This window comes from Haemaphysalis longicornis, unplaced genomic scaffold (genome assembly GCF_048455015.1).
Source record: "Haemaphysalis longicornis isolate Haplotype H1 unplaced genomic scaffold, Haemaphysalis longicornis Haplotype H1 scaffold_7, whole genome shotgun sequence".
Classification (NCBI taxonomy): domain Eukaryota; kingdom Metazoa; phylum Arthropoda; class Arachnida; order Ixodida; family Ixodidae; genus Haemaphysalis; species Haemaphysalis longicornis.
This window is the reverse complement of record NW_027526422.1, coordinates 2,567,318-2,590,069: the sequence shown is the minus strand read 5'-3', so window position 1 is coordinate 2,590,069 and position 22,752 is coordinate 2,567,318. Positions and strand designations below refer to the sequence as shown.

The 22,752-nt window shown below is 50.2% G+C and overlaps 1 protein-coding gene across 3 annotated transcripts in view; it reads right to left on the bottom strand.

The window, feature by feature from the left end:
• The window catches only part of LOC144144303 (putative cationic amino acid transporter), a 234,690-nt gene that overhangs the window by 47,521 nt on the left and 164,417 nt on the right, over positions 1–22,752 (bottom strand). The gene's annotated exons all lie outside the window — the stretch shown is intronic.

The following is a 22,752-nucleotide window of genomic DNA, read 5'->3' as shown; positions in this document are numbered from 1 at the left end:
TCCTCCCGAAAAGCCACGCGGAGCTGCTTGCTCTGACGCAACCACCGTAGTTACTCGCAAGCTGCTAAGCTTCCGCACGTTCCCCTGCGAAACTTTGCCATGCGGCGCAACACATTACACATGCACTCCGGATCTGTTAAGAATCGCCACCAGGGCCATGGCGGGCGGCAGGAGGCACGGCTCCCTCCTGTAGAACGAGCTGCAGCAAAGTACACTGCTCTGCTGTCGCTCGTTCTGCAGGAGGTGCAGGCGTGCAAACGTAATAGGGTGCGGCAATGTCAGGGCCAGTACTCGTCACGGGGTCCAAACTCGAGTGGAGTCGCCGCAGCACGACCTCGTCTTGGCGGGGCAAAAAACTGCGGGCAAATCTGTACAACAGGGGGCGTATCCCTGCGCGCAGAGTGAGCTAAACGCCTTGCTCTGCACGTGCGAGAAAAACAGCCACTGATCGAAGAGCAAGAGAGGCGGTGCTGGGGCCGTGTCGCACGGACAGGGCCGGTGTAAGTGTGCACAAAGACGATGAGTGTGGACGGCGCACGCTGTCGAAGACGGGAAAAGCGTGATCGTGTCGCAGTGCAGCGAACACTTGCATGATTAGCGGCTCCGCGCGGGTGGGCGGCCACCGTCACCCGTCGGCGTGCGTAACGGACCTTTTTCGAGCAGCGCTATGCGCACGCACCGTACAGCCAGGTTGCCCCTCGAAAAATAAACGCTTGGCGCATCCTCCCCTCCCTCGCTGGAGAGGATATCGCTGCACCCTTTCTACATTCCAGCCTTTTCCACAGTTTGCGCCGAGTTTGTACGTACACACAGAGGGAAAAAAAAGCTTGCAAACGAAATGGGTGCAAACAGCGTGGGTGTTTGAACTCGCTAGTGTAGCAGCCCGGAATGTCGCTGCCGAAGGAGGCGAGAAAGCAGACGTGGAGCTGGTTTGCAGTTTCAAGACAAGATGGTTTATTTTTAAGATTCGTATGATGAGAGCGTCCCCCGACGAGGGAAAGAAGGGGAACCCCTGCGTCCTTCAAAAGAGAGAGGAAAAAAAATTCCCCGCATTTCCCCGAGGGGAAGAATGTGAAAGTGCGAATGCAGGAGTTGAATTTGCGCGGTTCGGTAATGTTCGCGAAAGAGAGACCACACACACACACACAACTACAAAGAAAGAAAGATGCATTTATTCACAGACACCTATTTGTGTTGTCGTTGTACTTCATTGCTAGAGCGGATCTCAGCTTTGAAATTTCGTGTCAGTACTCCTTTAAGCGGGTGCATTAGCCCTTCTCACGCCCGATTCCTGGCCAATCCCCCACGTGGGTATGTGCCATGTCAGCGGCCAGGCAGCGCGCGCCCATCTCCCCCCGTTGCCAAGGAAGACGAGGAGCGCGCGCACCCGCAGCTGTTGCCATGTGGACGGACGGCGGTCACCGGAATTCAGGGTCGCTTATAAAGTGCATTCGCACTTAAAAAGTTGGCCGGACAACAAGTTATGCCTCCCCCGACGGCGACCGTTGAAGAGGGCGGGGAAATGACCCCCGAAGTAGCAGGCGGCGCCGTCGCCAATACGCGTCTTCCACAAAGGCGCACTGTCGTCAAGCCGGCGGCAGACCGGAGAGAACGGAGAAGCCCCGTCTCGCGGGAGCCGCTTGCACATGGGGTGCCGGGCGGCTTCCGCTACACTAGTAATTCGTGGTAGGACTTCCAAGCGCCAGCTATTTGTCCTTTGCGTCCCCTGTCTAAACAGTTGGTGCTTGAATCATGGGCAAAGCTTGGTTACCCCGGCAGCGAGCACGTGGCTCCCAGTGCACCAGTCAGCAAGACGAAAAAAAGTGAAGAAAAAAACTCTGGGCCCACTGCAGATTAGTCTCGGTAATGAGCACCTGCTGCCGTGGCCTTCATGTGAAAGGGACCAGCGGTGCATTTGGAGGGGAAACGGGTGACCAGGATATTTCGTGGACACGTTTTTTGACACCGAGATCTTTATTGCCCTGAGTGCTTACTTCGCCATAGCGGCCGCTCAGAGGACCGGTACTGGAAAATGGTCCATTGGTCGGGCGGCCATGTTGGAAGTCGGGACTCACTAAATTGGTACGATAGGAGAGTATAATCCCTGAGCTCCACGTCTCCTGTGCCGCCTGCCGCCACCTTTCCGAGCCAAAGCCACCTCGGCGGGGCTGATGTTTGGCTCACTGTATCGCTCTAATGAAGCTCTCAAAAGAGCGGCGTGTTTCACTGACATTAGAACTGGCACCATATTACAAGTTTCGTTTTTGTCTGCCATGACAGCAATAATGATATCAGAACAAAAAATTACACCCTTTGATTTTCCGCATCTTGTTGTTATTGTTATTAAAGGGACTCTGAAGGCGACCAGCAAGTTGGTTTTAAACGAAAGTCTGACATTGCCATAGCCATTTTAGCGTCTATTCGGCGCCGCGCAAGATACCTTAATTGCAGAGAAGTCGCTAATCAAACGCTCCTCAACGTGACGCAAAGAGTGGCTGCCGTCGCTGTTTGCGTCCCGTTTGAGGAGCGTTTGACAACCGGCAGCAAGTGGGGCAGCGGTGATTTACAGCGGCATAGAAGCAACCGAATTCAACACTACCACGTACCGAGCGGTTTGGTCAGTTTCGGTCCAATCTCGTGCTTTCCCGAACTCCCACGTCCTTGGTAGCTCCGGATCACCAAGAAAAGTGTTTTTTCATGGGACCCGTTATCAGTAATGGCGCATCGTTGAACAGCAACATGTTGTCCTTTTGAGGCCCCACGAATGTTGGCTGCTTCTAACCAGCCACTCGTGCTTAGCTCAAACGCTTCCTCGAAAAGCGGTGGTGCTAGTGGGGATCGGAAGACCCAGAGATATCTTTGTCGCTTTGCGGATAACAGCGTCCAGCTTCTCTTGCAAGCTCGTGCCGTCCGTACTTTTCTTGTCCTCGTCAGCGCTGAACATCATGAAAATACTTCAACTCGCCCAATTCGCTTCCCTTCCAAGGTGTGCGTGAGGACGAGGTACGGTGCATGCTAACAAATGCCCGAGATGACAAGAGCATCGCGGAGTTGAAGAAGGTCCTGTTCTTTGAGTCCCTGAAGCGTGTAATGACCAAGGAGGTTGTATAGAAACCTCTGGAGTGGAGATGGCGCCTGAAAAATGACGCCGACGGCCGCCATCTTGGCTAGGGCAAAAAACTCGCTCCGTGGTAGCAGCCGCACCGCATCAGTCGCGTTCTGCCGGCGCCCCCTCACCAGCACGTCTGGCGATGTTGCACGCCTGCACGTGTGCATTCATGACTTAGTTCATCGCGAATATTGTCTGGACGCTTCAAAGGTGTAGAAATAAGCAATGGTGCGCTCGTACGTCGCATTCGGTTGCGTGCTAATCGCGTGAAGAGGACGTTGGGGATCACCTTGCGTAGGCTTTGTTCGTTTTGTGTCTCGCGGGTATTAACAGCGTTATAAGTGTACACTTATGCACTATTTGTACAGGATGGTACTGGAACTCCACTTCAAAGGAAATTTGCCTTTGCACCGTCGTCCACCTATTTGTTCACGCACTTTACGCAGATATGCACATGTTTTCACTGGCAGTTACGGTGGTCCTAGTAGCCGTTTGACGGCGCATAGTCACGATTGTATAATATGTGTGTCGCAATTTGTCCTTCCCCACTAATATAAATGCAGAGCGTTTGCTCAGATAATAACCGGCGTAAACCAAGGCAGTCCCGTCTAATATACCATTTGCGCCCAGCCGGCCCTACGCGAGTACTCGCACTGTTTTCATTGGCGTTTAATGATAAAGGCGCGGTTAGTCGAGCCATTTCGCTTAGCTTTGTACAAGTCGTTGACGCTCCCAGGTTCTTCATACTCCTGGTTTTATTATCAACGTCAAGCTACTCTCATGTAAACGTACGCGGTTAGCGAGGTTGTGAACACAATTAGTATCCTGAGCGCAGTTCTCTATCGATAGCAGGCTACTCGCGTGCAAATGCACACGGTTAGCGATGTTGTGAATGGAACAGAGCAACCTCCTGCGGCCAGTTTTGTTATCAATAGCAGGCTACTAGCGTGGAACGTCCGTGGTTAACAAGGTTGAGAATGTAATTGAGTAACCTAGTGATAAAGTGAAAAATAAACAGCGCGAGTCAGACAGGGACACGAAATGAACATGCCAAATACAGGAAGTATCGCGCTTTTGTATCGATGCGTCGCATTTGAACATTTGCCCTTGTCACCGGTTTCCTATAAACGAAGCGCTTCGTTTTGCGTGACAGCGTGCTGTTAGAAGAGATGACTGGAAGTCGAGAGACGGCGACTGAGCGTGTTTGTTTCACTTTGAAGCAAAATTCTTTAAATTTATCTCATGCTTTCTGTCATAGAGAGAGAGGAAACTTAACTGATCTCTCGGGTTGAGAAGCAGGGTGGGGGTGACGGAGGTCCGCAAGGCCTCAGTGCATCGAGGATGGTGACTGCTTAACCTGAATAAGCAAACTGCTTTAATGATCTTCAGTGTGCGCCTTAAACCTTTTGTAAAATACAAGGAAAAGCTAGATGTGGCAGAGATGAACTGAAACAGGAAATTGTAAAGTGTGGGCCGCATAGTAGCTTAACATGATACTTAATTTGGCCTTGTGCATGTGCACTCAGTGGGATATTGTATAAACCAGAAAAACGTGAATGTGAAAAACATACAACCACTGCAATATCTTCATTCCAGCACTGCCTAAAACAAGTAGACTCGCTATATACACTGTTTTGGCAAAGCTTTCTTGGGTGTGTGAGTCGCGAAACAAACAATATTCAATAATTCCACCACCGGTGCTATGAATCAAGCGTCAATAATCACGCTGGAACCGAAAAGTCTCGGACATTTCAGCGTGAAATGCGGGCATTAGTAGCCGTGTTTAGGTGGCATCTCTTGCCATGGCATGAAACATGGCGTGATTTTAATGCTACAGATGCGGCCTATTGCCTTAGAGACACTGAATAAACGTTTATTTAAATAAAAGCAGGAGTGTTGTCTTCAGGACAACACTAGGGATTTCCCCGCTGCGACTGCTCTTTTCTTCACCCAAAGAGATGCTAACTTGCTGCTCGAATCATCTTACATCGATAGCTTACACGCAAGGTGAAAATCGGGCTGCCCTCAAGTATCGCCATCGACAAAGCCAACTTGGCTATAGGTTTCTTCCACGTGAACACAAAGAACACGAACGTACGGCAGCGTCCCTGTCAGCTCAACGGGCTTTCTGCCCATGGCAATATGTCCGCCGACCGGTTTCTCCGGCTTCACCTCACTGCGTTGCCGGGTACGGGGGACTTCTACTCCAGAAGTTTTACACAACCTCCTTGGTAGTGACACGGCGCATCATGTTAAGGATGGGTTTGTACGGCCGAACCTCCTCCTCAATCCGATTGCATGTGAAGGCCGAGAACTTTCATCAAAGTTTTTCGTGCGTGAGCGGTGTTGCCGTGATGATGGACAACTTGAGGTGGGTGCCAATGACTGGAGTGCACAAGGAGCAATAAAGTTTTCTCAGCCGAGCAAGCTAGACTGATAGTGTGAGCTGCTTGATCAACAGTCTGAGGGCGCCTTGAAGAGTTTCTTGAATGAATCAGGAACTGCCGTGACTGATGCAGATAATGATATCATCGGCATACAGAGAGTACTGAATTTCGGAATCTAGAGCGCGGTGGATACGGCGCATGGCGAGGTTAAACAATGTAGGACAGAGGACCACTCCCTGAGGAGTGCCTCTCTGTGGGTAAGGTACTGCATCAAGCTTATGGTCGCCAGTTTGTATGGTCAGGGTACAAGACGGAGGAAAGTCTCGGACGTAACTGAATCTGCTAGTTCTGAGAACATAACGCCGTGATCCGCATTGTCAAATGCCTTCACGAGATCTATAGCGAGGGCGGCTTTTAGCTGGGCTGAGCTAGGAGACTGGAGCATATCCTCTTATATCCGAAGCAGTGTGTTTTGAGTAGATAGCTGTGAGCAATATGCAGTCATTCTGAGGGAGTACTTGGGTATCCTCTAGATGTCGCTGAAGGCGATGGAAAGCCATGCGCTCGACAACTTTGCCAAAGTGAGAGGTCTGTGTTATGGGACGGAGATTAGGGAGATCTAGAGATTCCCCGGGCTTCGGAATAAATATCCCGAGGCCTTCCTTCTGCAAGTCACAGAGTGGTATTTGTCTTGTCCAAACTAAGTTGATGGCATGTAAGAGGTGGTGTTGGTAAGCATCTGACATATTCCTAAGTAGTCGGTAGGTACCAAGTTGGGACCAGGAGATTTGCTGCCTCTAAATACGGAGGGTGATGGAAGCCAAGGTGAATATCTCATCGAGTTCGGGGTTTGGAGAGTCATGATATTCAGGATACCGAGGTTGACACGCAGAATGGATATAAAGTTTCTTCATGATGGCTAGTAGAGTGGTGGGGTCTTTGTGTTGTGGCGGCGCCCCAGCGGGTCGGGTCGTCTGCTGCCGCAGCCGGGCGCTGCAAGAGCGATGGCGCTGGGGCTGAATGACAAGCAATGCGGGCCACGCGGCGCCGGTGCGCAAGCAGCCACGAACGCCACGAGCGTGGAATTAAGCGGAGCCCCAGTTTTTGGGTGCACGGCACAGCGTTCGGACGTGTCTCGGCTCATCTCTCTGTCGCGTTCGTGACAGTGTTGACTGGTGGGGCAATTGATCTTCTGCGTGGTCCCAATTTTTGTAGAGTCGGGATTTATTAAAGCTTTGCGGACACGCCATATCTTGGTAGTGCTCAGGGTGTTCTGAAGTTCATCACACATGATATTCCAGTGTTCCCTGCGGAGGTGGTTCTGGTATTCTTGAATGTGCTGATTAAGTTGAGTAATTCGGGAGCGGATTCTACAGTTTGTTTTGCTGCAAGTCCACCACTTCAGGAGAGAGACAGAGGCTTACCAACAGGTGTGCATCTATGGGACAGTTGACCTCGCTCGTGGCAAGAATTTTGGTACGCTTATCAAGAGCATGCATGAGTTGCTGCGTCCAGATAGGTACGTCTGTGAAGGGGGGGGGGGCATTGCAGCGCTGTTGTCGACATTCGTGCCAGTCGGTGAAGCGAACAGATTTCCACTTGATTCGTTTCGAAGATTCGGAGACAGCGAGGCGTAGGATGGCATGGTCACTGCTCATATATTCTTGAGTGCGTTCCCATCATAGAAGAAGCGGAGTAGTGAAAGTGAGGTCGGGGTTGGTATTGCGTTCGACGGAGTTGCTCATATGTGTGTATACTCTTGCATGTCGTTATGTAGTGTGTAGCCAGCTCCTTGTGCGGCACAGTGCACCCGGCAGCCTTTTCCGTATATAACCCCATGCAGGGTATGGGACATTGGAGTCGCGGGCCAGGATATGCTGAAGACGGCTTTTGATTCGACAAGGATGCAACAGATTTTCAAGTTCCAGTAGAGTATTGCGGGGGGACTGTAGACGTTGTTGATGAGCAGAGGGCCGGCCTTAAGAGGAATGTAAACCGAAACAGTGAGGCTACTGACGGTATCATGTTCAAGAGTAGACGTGACGGTGGAGTGGACCTGCGTGGCAAGGCAGCGACTTTGCTGAAACGTGAGAGATCCAGGTAGCGTAGGATTCAGTCCCGTTTCTTGAAAGAGAAGGATGTCTGGTATCTGCGATCATGACAATTGAGGAAGGCATTCCGCTTGTTATTGAAACCATGACAGTTACAGGGAATTATGAGTAAGTGATCTTCCATGCTTATTCCGCCAGAGGTGACGGTGCTGGAGGGAGGGGATAAGTGGAGTGCAGTTGAGTGATAAAGCTGGAGAAGAGAGATTGAAAGTGCTCTCTCTGCTCTTCAAAGGACCTATTGAGTTCATTATTTATTATTATTATTTATTATTTAGGACATACTGCAGTCCGAAGACCGCAGTCCGCAGAAGGAAGACTGCAGTCCGAAGACCGAAGAAAAGTGGTCAACGTGGTGGGTGTATTCTTCACGATTCTGCTGGAAAAGGGCTTGCTGCTCGTGCATGAGGGAAAGTTGGGGAATCAGTTGCCGTTGGAGGTGGGACATTGCCGCATCAAACTTCCGGGCGTATTCTTCAATACGATGCGAGAGAGGTGCGCAGTGGTCCTCTGGTGAAGGCCACTGGGGCGGACGGTGCGCCCTCCGAAGAACGGCCGCATTTGGTTGCCGGAGTCGAAGACACGGAGAGGGAAACAATATGTGCACGCCGGGCGGGGGAGGAGGAAACTGTGGGGAGAGCGGAGCGTTAGCCTTGTGTACGTTGGGTGAAGGAGGGGGACGAGGCTCGGTGGCCTGTGCGGCAGGAGGTTGTTTGTGGAGGATATCTCGGTGGGTCAGTGGGTGATTTTCGACCGTGTTCAGGTGTGCGGGAGAGTGGCTAGCTTACCTGGACAGCTTGATTACGGCTGTGGTGGACTGCAGCGCTGTCGTTCGAAGGGTTTGCAGGAAGACGTGGAGACGAGGTAGCGGAGCGGTGAGAGGGCATAGTGAACCGGGTGCGACTGCGCGACTTGCGCGGTACCGTGGATGTAGTGGCTGTTGCATCAGCTGCCACGGCAGCTGCCCGCTGAGCGACACGCTTGTTGTACGCTGACTGGCGAACGGCTGCATCCACGGTTTTCCTGTAAGAACATGTGGCATCATCAGCGCGATGGGGACCACCGAAACGGAGGCAGACAGGTCTGCTGAGCAGGTGTGGCTAGCGTCGTCGGGCAGTAGCTGGCCGCAGGTCGGGCAGCGGGGTTTGTAAGTGCAGACGTCAGCACGATGGCCAATTTGCTGGCAGCGATGGCAGTACTAGGCTTTGGGACAATGCAGGCGGCGGCGAAAGATGCCACAGGCATAGCAGATCTCACGGCAGATGTGTGTACCTTCGAATGTGATTATGGCCGTGGCCGTGCGGCCCATCATACACGCAGCCAGGATCTTGGTTCATTGAAGAAGCGTTGACATGTGGCGCACGGGATGGTCTGGACTTGTGCCAGCTGGAATATTGTACACAACGTTTTACAGGTGTTCGATGGAGTAGCGGGCTGGATATGACGTGACAAAGAAGGTCTTCGAGGTCAATGCTTGATAATTTCTGAAGTTTGCTGATGTTCGAGTCTAAGCACAGGAGAAACGCAATATTTTTAAGATTGTTCCCACGAACTATGAACTTAAGTTCATAGTTCGTGGGGACAATCTCAAAAATATTACAAGGGACGCCTTGTAGCGGAGCATCACATGGAGAGTGCATGGGTGGTATTTGAGAGGTTGAGGTAGTCACCAGGACGCAAGACGAGAGTGGCTTGCAACTGAGAAGCGGGGTTCGCTCCGTCCCGCTTGTCATATTTTCTGGAAAGGGAGTGTGGTAGGCATGGTGAACAGGGAACACGGTGTGTGGACCTTGACCGACTGCGTCTCTCCCTTCCAGAACCCGTGTCCATGTGTTAACGTAATAAAATTTTATGATTGTGGACTGGGGAATCTTTCTCAACCATTTGCGTACTCTACTTGTAGGCAAGAGGCCGGTGGTTGGGCGTGTGCAATGACGTTTAAACATCCATTTCCTCGTTCCGCTAGTGGGATCGCAAAGAAGATTCGATTGCCTTGTGTAGCAAGGTGATGCAATTTACAGTGATTCCCACAATAGTCCGCTACGACATTTGTTGCCTTCGTACTTTCCAATATCCCGGCAACGGCGTCTCTGTTGTTTTCCTGGTTTTGGAACTTTCCTCAAATGAATTTGATCTTGGCTTGCTGCTTGTCGTCGCCTAGCTTTGGGTCTACTCGTATATTTGTGAGTAGAGGGAACGCTTTTAAATGGAAAGTCGCTGGATCGGGGACATATCCATCCTGGCGCCCGGTCTTTTTTTTTCAGGGGGTGTGCCTATGTTTTATAGGATGACCGGTCCCCACTGTGTTTTTCCCAGACACTCATTTGGTGCTAAAAGAGTGGCCTCTTTGATTCCTTCAGAGGTCACATATTGCACAAGTCAAAGAACCCTGCGGTGATCGTGAACATCGTGAGGTTAAGGGCTCCTTTTATTCTTCTCTGATGACGGTGTTCAATTGGCCTTCTTCAGGGGGGCTATGTGCTTTCTGGTACTTCAGGACGTACGATATGCGGCTCATCATCGGCGTCTGCAGAAGTTTTATTATTTTTTGTCATTTCTGTTCCCCTGTACAGGCCTTTTACAATATGGGCTAAATGTTCAAAAACTTCCTTTTATTTTGGCCATTGTGAGATCCGCTCTCCGCTTCCTTGTGGGACCATGCCGAGGATTACTTCGTCACTACTTTCGGGGATCACATGCTAGCCGATTTGTAGGGTTTGTTTTAAATTTGCCGGGTGGCGACATTGATCGTTTGCCGGACAGAGTTTGCGGCGGTGACACGACAAGGTATTTTAATGTTATTGTAATTAAACGTCATATACTCGGATTTTTTTTTATTGGGACACGTTTTTGTTTATGGTTACAATGTAGGCTTTCCTTGGTTTTTGAGAGAATGGTCTTAATCTTTTGCACCTTTTTAAGCTAGGTAACACAATATTGGCGCCGGCATCATTTTAGGTCGTGGGAGAGGCGCTTTCGGAGCGGCGTAAATTGCGTGCACGGCTGGCGACCGTGTCCGTTCAGACCGCCACTACAGACAGCGCGTAAAACAAAGTGCAGTGCGGACGAGCGCAGCCTGCTCAAATCGCGCAGCTTTTCTTTTGCTTCGGCCGCAATATAATCGCCGCTGCTCGAAGTTCCCGATTACGACGAGGCCGTGTATCTTGCTGCCTCAGTCGTAAATTCCTGTTAGAACTGATGGCGTACTTCCGCGGACGCTTGATGAGCACGGCTGACAGCAGGCGGCTAGCAGCCACGCCAAAATAGAAAAATGAGACTCACGCTAGCGCGTTAAAAACTAAGCGTAAGAGTCTAGATTCGTGTTCTCTGTGAGCTAGCCTACCCATCTAGAGCAACTTGTATTTTGTCTTCAGTGTCCCTTTAAGTCACGTGCAATAACCGCCAAAATTTCCGCAATAAACTAAAATGTCATACGTCGCAATGTAACTGAATGCGCTGTTTCCCTGACAAAGTTTAAATACTTTTCAATGACTGTGTGTCGCTTTTCTCTGGGAGCCTCACCTTTGTACCTGTACTTTTTATTGGCATTTCGTGATGTTTACTTTTTTTACTTTGAATATTGTACCTTTTTTATTATCATTGTTTTCTGAATGTTTACGCTTGGAACCATTCAAGTTGTGTTAAGTTATTTATTATACCTTGTACGCCCCCCCCCCCCCCCCCTTCCCCTTGTGTAACGCCTTCGGGCCTTTACGGTGGAATAAATGAAATGAAATGAAAAAAGTGCTGGTTAAATTAAATTTGCTTTAGTCTGACAAACAGCTTTCAGCGTCTTTGTGGCCTCTTTTCATTTTATCCGGAGTTAAAACACTCCGCTGCCGCGTGGCACCGGGATCGCTATAAAACGGGAAAAACGACGTCTGGTGTGATGCGGTGTCATTATCGCGAAAACCTGGCCGTCTTTCGAGAAAAGGGCGCGCTTTATTTACGAAGCCCCGTGGACGTGCACTGCGGCAGCCTTAGTTAAATGAAAAACGCTTCTCGTGTGTTTGTTTCAAGCGGGAAGAGTAACCGAACGCTATCGTGACTCGTGTCAAGAGAAGTTACCGCTTCCGCGATCAGGCTACCTAGGTCACGTCGCTAACGACAGAGAGAAAAAAGTTCGGGTTTGCCCAGGAGGGGTAGTTTACGACCATTCGTGAATGGTAAAGGAAGGGGATAAAGGAAAGGATGAGATAAATATAAGGCCATCGCAGTGCGGCACGCGGCGGTCCGCCATATACTGACATTGTCACAGGGGCACTCGACCTGGCTGGACGAGTGAAACATATTAAAACGGCACGGTAGACAAACAGGAGGACACGCAGGACTAGCGCTAAACATCAGCTGAATTTTTTACCCCGCGCTGGAAAAAGATCTACATCAGCGGCGCAGGCGCGAACACATGCGAAGTAATCGTAGAAAATTCCGCGACGACGTCAGGTGGTTAAGCTTTACGCACGGGGCAAGTACGCATTCAGTTGCACTATTTCTTTTTTTGACAAACCCGTTGATGCGATGCTTGCACAGTTATCGCATGCATTCACGGTGCACCACTCATCCAACAATTCACGGCTGCCCTGGTCCTTAAGAGAGCACAATACCTGTGTGTTGCCGAAATGTGGAATGCGGTGTGGGACGCGGTGTAGAACGCCGAGGAAGCAGCGGCAGCGGCAATGGTCGGCTAAATGGCCCCCGCAGCGAGCACTTGGACAGGCTCCCAGAGCACCGTACACGCTCTCGCTGCGGGGGGCATTGTTGTCAAGACGGGAACTAGTCCCCATAGGGCGGCTTCACCACAATGCCCAACAATGACCACTCGAAGTGGCCTGCTGTGCGAATTCGGCGAATGACGTGGCCGAACATCCAATTCAAAACGCCTTGCACGACTTGCGTGTTGTCTCTGCGCGCATGAATTTTTTAGTCAAATCATGTTGGACTTCATTCGCCGAATTCGCACATTACGCCACTTCGAGTGGTCACTCTTGGGCATTGTGGTGACAGCGCACTATGGGGACTTAAAGTGTAGCTTGATTTTATTTTTCTTTCTTATAACACGAAAGTGATTTATTCCGGGATACACAAACATTTGAGTGACATCATATTCGTCAGGGAGTGACGCCAGTACAACGAAGCAAGCGGCCTGTAAACGGTGCACCCCAGCACACAGGGTCTTCTTGCGGGGAAGAAACCATTAGTACTAAAGAGTACGTTGTGCTTAAGGCCAACTGCACTCAAATTTCACCTCGACCAATTTTATTTTTAATGCATAGTAAGTACCCCCAAATCAGCTGGGAAACAAGTGGTAGCCCCGTGAAACGCCTCGTTAATCAGTTGGAAGCGTATAAAAAAGCTCCGCCGCAGAGCACGCTGCACCTGCCGGCGGATCGGGTAAACAGCCACGACGCGCCTGTGACGTTCCAGCCGACAGGGGATTCTTCCTCTGGCCAGCCACCCAGCCACGAAGCTGGAGAACCGGTCGAGCTCTGCTGCGCCCGCTTCACCCATTCGCTGCTCCGTGCGCGCGTGGAGCTTGCGCGCAGACATTCGCCCGAGCTGGTTACCGTCCGGCCGCTCGCTGGACGGCTGCAACGTCACTGCAATGGCCGCGCTCTCCTCGGTTTCGGTTTCAAAATCGCCGATTTTTGCTGGCCGTGTGCGGCGTCCACGCGCGTATTTCAGCTGTTGTGTTTGGCCTGTTGGTTTCTTTTTAAGCAGACTATGAGAAAATAGGGTTTTCAAGAGGTCGAAATTTTGAGTGCAGTTGGCCTTTAGGGTTGTTCGTTTTCGGGCTTTATATTTTAACACGAAAGTGTTTTATACCGGACGCATCAAATTTCTCTGACGTCATATCCGTCACGGAAATGGCGCCAGCACACCTTTGCCGAAGCGACGCACCAGCACGACCTCGCTCGCCAAGCACACCCACAAGACAGCCGCCGAGCCGCAAATCATAGTCAGCTGTAGATTTCACTGCACATTTCACTATCGTGTTTGACCGATTCCTATGACAGGAATCAACCACAGTTTTTTTTTGCTCACTCATGCCCACAAAGATAGACAGGAATGGTTGTGTGATGCTCGTCGGGCAGTCGGCGGTGAACGCCGGCGGGGTCGCTCGGGTAGATCGGGTAGCCGGGTAGCTCGGGTAGATACTCGGCGAACAACCATTTATTTCCAGGCCTATGGCGCCGTTCAGCACTTCGTCAGTTTATCAGCAAAGCTGTATACCCCCCTCCAACGGTTTCATCACCGTGGGAAAAAACTACCTCCGTGGACCATCCCACCCTGCGAAAGTGGGAGTCCAGAAAAGCCGTTGTAAACCACTAGAAATGGTCATGGAGGAGGGTGTGCAATGTTCTCCGTCGTCTCGGCGGCCTTGTCGGTTGCGCTCGGCTAGTGTCACTAAATAAAGGTGCAGAGTATCGGCACTCTTTTTTCATATTGTCCCGCGCCGCCGCCGTGATCATTGGTCAGCTCGCATTACGTGACATTTTTTTACACTGCGATGGTTCACGGGCGCCCCAATTTTGTTGTTTATGTGCTTTAGGGCCCTATTGCCGACGCCCTAAAGTCACCGTGAACTGTGAATTGACCGGAAGTCTTTTCCGGTTATCTTTCGATTTTCGTCACGTGCTTCAGGTTGACAAAGCGTTAGTGTGTGCAATCGTCATTTTGACGCTTTATGACGGTTATTGGCAATGGTTCTAAATTTTGCCTTATTTCTCTCTACCAAAAACGCATAATTCTTGGTCTGAAAAACTAGTCGAAATGCAGCGGAAATTACAACGTAGGCCTGTCTTTGCTATTCAACCACATTAGGGCTGGTATGACGCGCCCTCTCTGTGATTGGCTGAGAAGACGTGAAGTAACTTAAATACTTGGCGGGAACGCTCACGTCAAACTGTGGCAACTTCAGCCTGCGTAAAAGTGACGTGTTGTTACGTAACAGCTTACAAATGGCGGCTGCTGTCACCATGACATAGGGCAAAAAATTTCATCGACTGTCGACGCCGTGGAATCCCTGCGAATTTGCAGTATGCGCAGTTTCGCATGACGCGCGGGTTAAAGTTGTTTTGTACCGGAAGAAATAATATTTTCACTGTTCACAAGTCGGCAATGACGGAGCATACAAATAACGCGCAGTATTTTGCTTTTATGTTTGGCAATAAAATAAAATAAAATATTTGTTTGGCGTAAGGGCAACATAAGAGGGCCGTACAAGCCTCTCCAGGACAAAGAGAACCCAACGCATAGCATTTGTCCACTTTTCCTTTTAAGCTGGCTGGTCACATGATCGAACTCAAGAGAAAAATAAAGAAAACTGCCGGTTTTATCTATTAAGGCGCTGATTAGTTTGATATTGACGATTGAGTGAATCGGCGGCATCAGTACACTTTGCAGTTATCAATCGTAGCGTTTCGCTCTCCTTACCGCGTCTTACAACCGATAATCACGGCCGTCTTTTTTCTGTGGTCACGCCGTAAACTTGTAACATAGCAGCAGCCAATGGTGTGGCGGCGGTGATGGTCGGAAATGGGGTAACGCGACAAAGCTTGCATTGAAGCAGATAGCTCAACTATGCTACTAAGGGCGATTGAAAGAAATAAATATATAACGCAAGAAAGAATGTGTGATGTTCTTTAGCTTAATACCCTCCGTTGGCTCGCTTTTGGATCAGCGTTACTTGATCGCATTATGGTGTTGACTCCAATTTTAACCTGAATAAATGTCTCTCTCCTGTCAGCGTAAGCTACCTTGATAATTTTCATTTACAAGCCAAGTCTTCTTACATCTCTTATGCGCAATATTTGATAGCATGGTTGTGGTCTTTATCAGCTAAGCGTAAATTACACTGCATGTCGTCATAGCCATACGCGTCACTGGTTGCTTACGTGTTGCTTACGCAGAAAACATGGCGAAATCACCGTGAATTTGTGCCATGAAGGAAATAAAAGGTTAGGAGAGCCCTTGACGACACGTTTGTGAAGCCGCACCCGCCACGTTGATGAGCCCACTGAGCCAAGCACTATTTCCCATTCTCCTCTGCTGTTTCCGGTTGGATAACAGCTTGATAACAGCTCGCGAAAGCAGACGACGGGAGCAGTGTTTGGGTTCGTACAGCACGGCGGATTTTTGTGCGCAACGTCTCAGCTGCGAAGAATTTCACTTCACGTGGATAAGTGGCTGCAGTTGTTTGCAAGATGCCTCACTGTTGCGCGCCGGGTTGCCACGCGCGCCCGGCAAAAATTGCCGAAGCTGCCAACGCGCACCTTTCCACCGGCAGACCGATAAGGGCGGAAAAGCACTGCGCGGAATCGACGAGATGTCGCCGCAAGAGAACGACAACTATGCTCAGCGACGGCGCCAATTATTGACAATCGGATGTTGCCTTCCCAGGAACATTAAACCACAAAAGAAACGGCAGTAGAAAAAACACTGCGAATCAGCTGTAGTGCACAGATTGCAGGCGTCGACGCCGCCGTAGCGACTGCGCCGTCTTGCCAGCGTAGCGAGGCAGCCACAGCAAAGCGTCGTAAAAAAATGTCCTTTGCATTTAGCCAGATTTACTCGCCGCAGCCATAAAAAAGCTCGGCAACACTGTCAATGGGACCATTAAAAATCAATTCCTCCACACTTTTTGCAATGCGTTTGGATGCTAGGGGCCTCTCCAGAGTATTCTTTCATCCATGATTTACGCAGTCGAGAATATGGCCCTTAAAGGAGCCATGAAGACAAACACGTCTGGTTTATTCAAAAGATTGATTGATTGATTGATTGATTGATTGATTGATTGATTGATTGATTGATTGATTGATTGTAGGGTTCAACGCGTTGACGCAACGCCGGCGATGAGGCGCGCCGCAGTGAAGGGCTCCGGATTAATTTTGACCACCTGTGGATCTTCAACGTGTGCCGAAATCTCGTACACACGGGTGTTTTTGATTTCGCCTCCATCAGAAAAGCGGCGGCCGCGGCCGGGAATCGAAGCCGCGACCTCGGGATAAGCAGCGCAACGCCTTAGCCACTGAGCCACCGCGGCGGGTTTCATTCAAAAGGTTGCCTCGTTAGAATCATACAGACACTACTTTTACCGTAAACTTCGCTCAAATAAGCTATATAATAGACAGTTTTAGCATATAGTTACCGTTTCTGTGTTACCGTTTCCCGTGTTACCGGAAGACGGCGTATCCGTTTACCAGTGAAAACGTTAAAACGCGTTTTAGCACACGGTTTGCGCATTCTGGGTCGCCGTGGGACACACAGCGACACCTAATGCAATAGTATCGAAACAAATCACGCATAATTTCGTCGCTCACAGCTATCTGCTTTTGTTTAAAGTAGCTTGAATGTTTCACTTTTCGGGTGAAGCGTCCACAACAACATGATTAGTTTTGAGAATACTGTAGCCATTACCTGCATAGCTTTAAGAAGAAAAGTGATGTCGGTGGCGCCACCTACTGGGTACAGTGGAAATCAAGGAAAGCTAAAATATTTCGGCATGAAATGGGTAAAATATGTTGAAATAATTACTCAATAACCTACACTACATTTCCCGGCACAATTTTGGGGACGTAAAAGGGCTTTGCGTACCCAGAAACTTGTCTGAACAATTTGAGGCGGGCGAGGCGTAGCGCGAGTAGGGGCGACCATTTTTCTCACCCTTCCGGAAAAAAATAGTTGTTTGTCGTACTCCTGAGTACAATTAACGAGAAAAATGTAATCAACATCAAATGAGAATAGTTTTACCGGCTGTGCCAAGCATCAAGCGCCGAGCACACTGCGTTTGCTGTAATCAAGACGAGAGGGTATACTCCGTCTGCTTGGGAAGCGCCGTGGCGACTGTAAAAGCTATGCCGGTAAGTTACCGTTCACGGTAACTCGTCGCGCATGCGCAGTCGACTCCCGCAAACCCGTTAAAGGGTAACGCAAACACGGTAACGATATGCTAACACTCTCTTATTAGGAAAAAAAGGGAATGGCCATGCGAACCACTCACACATTTTAAGCAACAGAACCTATTGTCATACCAACCTGCTCTGTGATTGGCGGAGTCCGGCAAAAGCAAACGCAAACTAGGCTGAGCTTATAAGCTTGCAGAACTAGCTATTTGTGCTTAAATTTAGGCCACATTGTTTTTAAAGCAACAACAATGAGGAAAAAACAGTGAAAGTTACGAAAGTACACGTAAACATAGAAGTACTGATACGTACTGCTGTTGGTACTGCGCGCACTACGCTTGGTTCAGCGGCACAGTACTGCGGGGCTTTGCGGTTGTCTCAGAGGACACTGGCAGATTGACGCAAGCAACGGTGTCTTAGGTGACCATATTTGTAGGGCGAGCACGGCAAAAATAAGCCAGCTTTAAATACGGTCAAAAACAAACCAAAGGCAGAAAACGGCTGGCCACGGTGTGGTGGTGCCATCTAGGTTCAGTAACGTAAAGCCGCTGCTCTAGCCCGGCCGTGCGCAATTGGCTATGATGTCATTGCAGACCACGAAAACACACGATTTAGCGAGAAAATCGCAAATTTAACCTAACTTCTCAGTGAATAAAGCATCGTTTTCATCCGGACAAGCGCTGGGGCCACTAGAAAACAGGAAATCTTTCGAATAAAACAAAGCTTAGCTCTTCCTCCCAGCTCTGCGGCTGCGCGCGACTGATATCGTTCCGAATGCGAATCAAAGATAATGCCCGTAACAGAGTTTCAGCCGCAGAAGTGTGTCCGAAAATGCGGCAAATCTGGGTCCTGCCCAGCCTTACGCATGCGCTCGGCGTCTTGGGCAAGAACTGCTCTATTTAGCGACACTGGACCTGCCTAGCCTTCAAAGATTATCTGCATAGATAATCTTAACCAGGAACACATGGTGGGGGTGCCGTTGTCCCCAGGTGCATTATCATCCATAATGCGGTTTTTATGCTCCTTTCGCGTTTTCCTTAAGTTCTGCATGCCTGATTACCCTGACGCATGCGCTTGGCAACGTATACAGCCCTGCTGTAAAAGCCAATACGCCAAGGCCTCAGACGCTGAGTGCACGCGTCAGGATAATCAGGCCTGCAGCATGGAGCTCAGAATTCTTTTAACGGAACCACAAAACAAGTTTCGAAACCGCATTATGGATAAAAAAGCGCATTGAAGTTTTGAACAGTGGGACCCCCCTCGTGTTCCTGGTAAAAATTATGTTTACAAATTGTCTTTGAAGACTAGGCAAGGCAAGGAAAGGCTAGTCCTTGCCCAAGACGCCGAGCGCATGTGCCAGGCTAGGTACGAGCCGGCATTTGCCGCATTTTTGGACACACTTCTGCTGCTAAATGCTGTTACACGCGTTATCTTTGTAGCGGAAGCCGCTCGGCACCCGCACGCATTCCTTTCTCCCCGGTCTGCCGCCGGCTCGACGACACTGCGCCTTTGTTGAAGACGCGGATTGGCGACGCCACTGCCGGCTTAGGGTCTTTGCCCCGCGCTCTTCAATGGTCGCCTTTCGGGGGGAGCCCTTAACTCGATGTCCAGCCGACTGCTGGCATTATTCCTGCCGCCGTTGTCGTCTGCTCGCTCGTGGGGCCTTTTTCCTCTTTCTTTTGAATGACGCCGGGGTTCCCCTTCTTTCCCTCGTCGGGCAAAGCTCTCGGCGCACGCATCTTTGCAAACCAGCTCTGCAAACCAACTGCAAACCAGCTCCACGTCTGCTTTCTCGCTTCCTTCAGCAGCCGACATTCCGGGCTGCTACAAAATTGGTGACCCGAACAACGTTTCAACGAACACGCCGCGATGATCTCCGACAACAACACTGCTGCCTCCACGCCTACAGTCTTCGCCACAGAACTGAAGCTACCAAATTTTCGGCCTACGAACCCAAGAGTTTGGTTCAGCCAAATGGAGGCCCGTTTTCAGCTCCAGCACATGACCTCGCAGTCGACGAAGTACCTTCACGTCGTCGCAGCCCTGCCCCCAGAAATCGCCGACGCTATCGACCACATTTTGGTCTCATCCCCCACACAAGGGGAATACGACACCCACAAAAAGACGGTGTTGGACCGCCTCGATGCGCCTGAAGAAAGCAGACTTCAGCAGCTCTTATGGCGGGAATCCGCTCTTTCCAGCCCCTACAGGTGGCGCTGTGGAAAACGGCAATGGCCGACGAGACGGTGATCGGGCCCCCGTAGCAACATGCGTGCCAGCATCAGTAGCGGCCTGAAAGCCCATTGCTCCGCTTGAAACAACTACTTTCTTGAAAAAATTAATGCATGCATACGTTGCTGATCGCGAGACAACATTCGATTCGTTTCAGGGTGTCTGCTTCGGTGTAAAAAGAGCTGTGTGCGAGGCAATCTGCTGTGCATGCTCAGGCCGCACAGAAGTGGTTTGAGAACAACCCCGTCTTATTGGGCAAACAACCTGCTACTGAATGTGCAACGCTAAGTTTTGGGACACTATTGCAGTGTACGTCATCGCAGTGCACGTTTTACTTTAGGCGTGTTCGTTTCCGTGCGTACACACTAAGCAGAAGCCCGTGCGCACCATGCGCGGGTGATTTGTGCGCATTGCGGTGTTTTGCTTGGGTGTAGTAAAACCTAGTTACGACATTGAGTAGTCAAACGGCGAAAAAGAGGGTTGCATTACGTCGTATCAAGTGGTGTACAAACGAACGTGTTAGCATTATATGAAAAAAAAATATTGTAAGCCCACGTATTTACGTGTGCATGTAGCATACACTGGCGTGTGATATTGAAGCGTACACTGTTAAACTACAGCCAGTACTTTACGGGTGTGCTTCTGGCTTGTGATAACTAATTTACGTTAAAAACTAATTTATGGCTGAAATTGGTTATGTTGATTTGACTGCCGGTAAGATTTTAAAGTGCGTCGATCCTTATTACCAAAACGAAAACGGGGGCTACCCAATGCATTCAAGAGCAAGCATTTGAACTACCAGACCCAGTTACAGTATTGCCATTTCCAAAACATCTCACTTAGACACACTTATTTCGATATTCAATGATTAATTAATAAACACATCCCCACATTTGCTTCTCGCCTTCGCGTGCAAAAAGTTTTAAGTTGTTCCTTTATTGAAATAAAAGCAAGCGGATTGCTCGGCTGCTTATATGTTAGGAAGCAGTAGAACTGAGCCAATTTAACAACAGATAAGCGAAGATCGGTTGACATATTATGCGGCAGTGAATGTAAATAGTGCCCGAAAAAGACGATCACAAGGTTATACAAAAAGCCTACAAAATTAGCGTCCTCACCGAAAATAACTATTAAATGTGGCAGCCGTAATTCAGTAAAGAATAATTAAGGCCCCATGTACGCACGCGTGGGTTCGAAGGACTTCCATTTTTCTCCGCAGCAGACACCGATGAGTCCCAAAACTCTTTCGTTTACATGCAGCTTATATAGCTTTAAGAAAGTTGAGAGAATATGGACGCTCGTTCAGTCTATATTTTCCGATTACGGCATTGTCGAGTACTACATATGCAATTACAATTTTACTGTCGCTTCTGCGAGCCCGCACGGATGCCGCCGGCCGCCTCCGCCGGAGCGACCGGTCCGCCGATCACCATCTCCCGGCTTCGGACAAATTCCGCGCGGCGTCACTAGCGTCGCTGGAAAGAGCGTATAGCTGGGCGACCGACGACCTTCCCAACTGCTGCACTGGATGCGGCAACTACTCGGTGTGCAAGCGCGTCAGGACGGCCAGCTACCACTTCTTCGCGAACTTTTTCTGCAACGGCTGCCCCAATCGGTGCGCGTGGTTCTCGCGGGTTCAGATGAAACGTCCCTTGATCGACTGGCGCAACTTGCCGACCGCATCACGGAATACTCTACTCCAACCTTCGCGCCCATAGCTGCTGCAAGAACACACGAACAACCAGATCGGCTGTCGCGCCTTGAGGAGAAAGTGCAACAACTTACCGAGACCATGCAGCAACTTTTGCTGTCTGGCGCTCCCCAACAGGACGAGCAACGACGCAACCGATCCCCTTCAAGACAGCCAAGCTCTTCCCAGAGAAGCCAGTCACGAGATTGACAGGACGGAGTTTGCCTGTACCACCGTCGTTCCGCACGGGTGCTCTCCGGCCAGTCGTTAACGGCGGCTTATAACGACATCGGCCCTCCACCCAGCCGCCTGTTATTCGTAGTCGACCGCGTAAGCAACTCGCGCCTTCTGGTCGACACAGGACCCGAAATCTCTATTGTCCCGGCAACCCCCGAGGATCGCCGACGTAGCAAGAACATATCGTCGCTGCAGGCGGTGAACAACACTGCCATCGCTGCGTACGGCTTCCGCTCGCTGACAATAGACGTCGGACTCAGGCGCCTGTTTCGCTGGGTCCTCGTGGTGGCGGAAGTTAATTTCGCCATACTCGCAGCAGACTTTCTGAGCCACTTCAACCTGGATGTGAGCGTACGTGACCGTTGCCTCAAGGATAACAACACATTCCTCAAAGTACGTGGTTTGGAGTCAAACATACGCTCATCTGGCATCTGTTCCTTCCAGCTAGTACCACCAGTTCCTGGCCGAGTTCCCTTCTCTCACCAAGCCCCGCAACGCGAAACAGCCGGTGAAACATAACGCGACTCACCACTGCCCGGCAACAGGCTTCAAGCTGCACGCAGTGAGTTCGAGCATATATGCTGCAGCTGGGAATCATTCGCCCTTCTTCTAGCAACCATTCATCGCCGCTGTACATGGTGCCTAAAGACGACGGGGACGACTGGCGCCCGTGCGGTCACTAGAGAGCCTTGAACGCATCAACAACGCCGTACCACTATCATCTGCCACACGTTCACGATTTTAGTGCGTGGCTAGTAGGTACAAAAATATACAGCAAGATCGACCTCGTAGCGGCATACCACCAAATCCCCGTCGAACCGGAAGACATACCAAAAACAGCCATAACAACTCCATTCGGCCTGTTTGAGTTTGTCCGTATGCCCTACGGCTCAAACAATGCAGCACAGACCTTTCAAAGATTCATGGATGAGGTCACCCGGGGTCTTCCTTTCGTCTTTGTCTACCTGGATGACATTTTGGTGGCCAGCAGAACTCCTAGGGAGCACGAACAGCACCTCCGCCAGCTTTTTTAGCGTCTGGATGAGCACGGTCTGGTGTTGAAACCTCAAAAGTGCGTGTTTGGTGT